Raw genomic sequence first — 4,839 nt, forward strand, 5'->3', positions numbered from 1 at the left:
AAATAGGGTCCTAGGATTTATTTCGCCAAGCGTGAGCAATAGATCATCTACAGTAATATATACTGAAACTTTATCTAGCATTAGTAAGGCCACATTTAGACTACGCAGTACAATTTTGGTGTCCATACTATAGAGTGGATATTAATTCGTTAGAAAATGTACAGAGAAGAATGACAAAAATGATACATGACGTCCGGAACTTGTCATATGAAGACAGACTGAAAAGACTAAGTCTGCATTCGCTAGAGAGGCGTAGAGTAAGAGGAGACTTAATTGAGGTGTTTAAGTGGATGAAGGGTATAAATAAGGGAGATATTAGCAAGGTACTTAAAGTGAGCATACAGGATAGAACTAGAAATAATGATTTCAAACTAGAAAAATTCCGTTTCAGTAAGGAAATAGGTAGAAATTGGTTTTGTAATAGAGTAGTAGACGAATGGAATAAGCTACCTAGTAAAGTAGTTGCTGCCTCTTCCATTGAGAGTTTCAAGCATAGGCTAGATAAGCATATGACTAATAAGGGGTGGATATAGAAAAAAGAAAATCTTATAACCAATACTAATTCATAATTTTTCCTTTTCAGGTTACACTATGATAGTCTCTGTTCTCCTTTCACACTTTCCTGTAAAATGTCCACGCCAGTTTTTCTATACGGCGTGGTGTTCTTTCTGACTTTTTCCTGCCGGCCTCGGCTGGAGGGTTTGGAGGGCGGGGGAAAGCCTTCTTGTTTGCTATCCTTATCTCATTCTAGTAGTTCAGTTACTCTTCTTGGAGCTGCCCAGCATGGGCCAACCGGCCTATTGCAGGTATCCTCTCTTCTTATGTTCTTATGTTCTCTCTTTCTCCAACAGGGGATCCATTCCCTTATCCTTGTCTTTTTTGTCTGTCTTTTCTTCCGTCCTTTACTGTTTTTCTCTCGCCTTTTTGCCTCACAACTCCCCACTCCCTTCAGTTTTCTGACTGTTCTGCCTCTGACGTGCCTCTACCTCATTCAGTTCCCCCCCCCCCTCTCTCTCTCATCCGCTTTCCCCTCCTGCCTCCCTCCCTCCCACCCACTCAAGATACTATTCCTGTCTCATCCTGCTCCTTGTCTCCCTCCGACTCGTGCCGCCCCACCTGTCTGCTTCCCCATCTTCCTACTTCCCCACCAATCTCCCTGCCTATCTTTTCGGTTCTTGTTGCCTAACTTCCTACCTCCATATTATCATCCTGCCTGTCTGCATTAGTTTGCCTACCTGCCTGTCTATATTTGTTTGCTTGGCTGCCTGTCTCAATGAGTTTGCCTGCCTGCCTGTCTATATATGTTTGCTTGCCTATCTGTCTGTAGTTGTTTGCATGCCTGCCTGTCTTTCCTCGCTTTTCTGCAAGTTTCCTCCCTCTCTGTCTGTCTGCATACCTGTTGCCTCTTTCCTATCCCCCTGACCGCCACCCTCACTGCCTGCCTCCCTCTTTGCCCTCTAACTCCCTACCTGTGTGTCTACTTGCCTGCCTGTTTCATGAACGTACCCTTGGAAGGCCTGGTCGTGGCTCTCCCACCATCCCCCCAGCCCTTCACTCCCACCTCGCCCGAGGGAGCCTGGCACTCCCGCACTCACCACCTCACGCACTCTTAGCAAGCGTTCACACGATAATCATTCTCTCTCTCTCTCTCTCTCTCTCTCTCTCTCTCTCTCTCTCTATTATGTATATTAACGATATCGATGTTGGCCTAAACAACTTCATTTCTAAATTTGCAGACGACACAAAAATCGGCAACACTATATTAACTGAAGAAGACAGAATTAGCCTTCAAAATGACCTTAATAAAATTATCAGCTGGTCAGAAAAATGGCAAATGCTCTTCAATGTAAGCAAATGTCAGGTACTGCAATGTGGGAAGAAAAACAAAAGGTATGACTACGAAATGAAGGGCCAAATCATTAGCAAGTCCTCACTAGTTAAGGATCTAGGCGTACTAATTTCAGACGATCTGAAATGTTCGAATCAATGTATCTCTGCCGCCAATAAAGCCAACAGGGCCCTAGGCTTCATAAAAAGACATTTTACATATAAAAGCAAAGATATTGTAATCCCCCTATACAAAGGCATAGTCAGGTCACAATTAGAGTTTGCAGTGCAATTTTGGGCGCCTCACCTAATTAAAGATATAGAAATACTGGAAGCGGTCCAGCGTAGGACTACCAAGTTAATCCCGTCCCTGAGGAATAAACCATACCTCGAGAGACTCAGGGAATTAAACCTATTCTCTCTTAGAAAACGGAGACTCAGGGGACAACTGATTGAATGTTTTAAGATTCTAAAAGGCTTTAGTAATACTGATTCAAGCAAGCTATTCACAGTAATTGCCGAGACTGTAACTCGAGGAAATGGTAAGAAGTTGCAAGCAAGAAGGGCTAATCTTGATACAACCAAAAACTTCTTCACTTACTCTGTTGTAAGCGAATGGAATAAACTCCCTGGGAATGTGATTGAGAGTGGTACCATAAATATATTTAAAAAGAGACTGGACATGTATCTCGACGCAATTGGTATCGTTTAGTTAGGATGGAGCAATTATTGCATATTCGCGTCTGCATTCATGTGTCTGTTAGACACAGACAATATTTTAGAATATATATAATAGATAAACATTCTGTTCATCATTTGATTTAAAAAAAAAAAAAATTGCATGCATAGAGTAAGTATGTGGCTGTACGCCCAAATTTTCCTTTTCCCTATTATTCTTTCTGCCGATCCTATAAAATTCCTTCAGGTTTTTCATTCCTGCAAGGTATTACTTCCTCTCTTGCTTCCTGTACGGCAAATGCCGGAGGGTCTGGAGTTTTTTTTTTTTTTTTTTTTTTTATGTGACCGACTCTGGGCATAGGCTTCACAGCCTGCTTTCAAGGCCCAGTAGTCCTCCTACATGTCACCACTTCGGCGCTAACACCCACCGTCCATATTGAATACATGCTAGGGCTGTCTCATACAGGACTGGTGTATTGGTATTAGCGGAGGTATTTTTACGACATGTCGGCGGGCCTTCTGGTAGATCAGTAAAGTCTGATTTTATGAAATTCAAATCCTTAAACTGTTCCCTGCCTCAGCGGGATTTGAACCCGGGTCTGTCAGGACTGCAGGCCAACTCTCTACCGATTGAGCCACCGCCTTCTGCTGTGCTATCCTTTTCTCCTGCTCCTATGCACTATATTAGAATTAAGGCCGGACCACCTCGTAGGGACCGTAAGGTCTGTGTGGTCTGCGTATCTATGTAACTCTATGTAACTCTCTCTCTCTCTCTCTCTCTCTCTCTCTCTCTCTCAAACACACACACACACACACACACACACACACACACACACACACACACACCTTGCCTTCAGTTCAGTTAATCAGTCTAATGCACCGCAATATTCATCTCTTAACTCGTTCTCTGCATTTTTCACGTCACGCCCTTTTGCTCTGCACTTAACCATGCCCTCATCCTCACGCAGAGTCAAACCAGCCTTCAGATCCAGTTAATAGACATATTCTTGTACTGCACTCAATCCAGTTTCGCGACCACCATGCAATTTGTCATTCTCCTCGCATTCCATCCTTAACAACACAGCCGTCACGAACTCCAATATCTCATTCAGTTCAAATTTTACCCCTCACGCACTCCTGTTATTCATTATACACTCCACCATTCACAATGCACACTGTCATTACTCACGGACTCGCTTTCCCTCCAAGTCTGTCTTTCTGTCTGTCTGCCTGTTTGCCCTCTGGATTAACCTCATCAGCATGAACGTAGTTTTCCTTTGCTTGTCGCCACACACTGACGATCAGATTTAACTTATAAGACTTCGAGTTAATGTCGTGTTGTTATAGCCTTTACGCCACTAGAGTAGTCTCCTGATACAAACAAAACTGTATGATGAGGGGAAAATGGGGAAATGACAAGGAAAATGCGTGGTAAGCTTCGCATATCCCTTCAACCCCATATATAACACACGCTGATATAGAATTGTTTGATGACAGAAAGATCATTCATTCACTCATCATCCAATCCTAGGTTGCCCCATGAGGAACGTAGGAGCCCGGGGCTAGGCTAGTTGGCCCTGACATTTAAGATGAGAGTGACCAGCCTCTTTCATCCCTCAGCGGCATTGCGTGAGCAATAAACCCCAATTATATTTAAAAAACGCCAGACGCCACAATGAAATAGAAAAACAATGACTTTACTGACATGCGGTTAAGAGACCCGAATGTATAGGTAATTCTGAGAGAGAGAGAGAGAGAGAGAGAGAGAGAGAGAGAGAGAGAGAGAAACTGATCCTGAAAGATGTGCCCCGAAAATATGAAACCAAATCAAACCAATCAGAAGGACAGATCAACTGTGTGTGTGTGTGTGTGTGTGTGTGTGTGTGTGTGTGTGTGTGTGTGTGTGTGTGTGTGTGTGTGTGTGTGTGTGTGTGTGTGTGTGTTATTCTTATCTCTAGACGATTTTCTTCACATTAGGGTAGACTTTTCGAGATCAAGGAATTAGTCATCGGCTTTATTAACCCCCTTCTCAAGTAGGACGCTCTACCCGAATAAAACAGTGTTACAATAGCAAGGAAAAAATGAAGGAAGCTGTTGTTGTCGTTGCTGTTGTCGTTGTTGTTGTTGTTGTTGTTGTTGTCCATCCTTCACTATATTTTTATCATCACATCAACAAATCGTTTAATCTTTTATCCAGTGTACGGTAAGCTGGGTACAGTGATAGAAGAAAGAGGAAAATGTGCAAAAGAAGTGGAAAGTAGAGTGACACAAGGAAGGAAAGTAGCTAATGCAATGAAGGTCTTGATAAGAAACAGAGGCTTCAGTATTGGATCT

This window comes from Coenobita brevimanus, chromosome 80 (assembly GCF_032717465.1).
Source record: "Coenobita brevimanus isolate Jiangsu-jjx chromosome 80, ASM3271746v2, whole genome shotgun sequence".
NCBI lineage: Eukaryota > Metazoa > Arthropoda > Malacostraca > Decapoda > Coenobitidae > Coenobita > Coenobita brevimanus.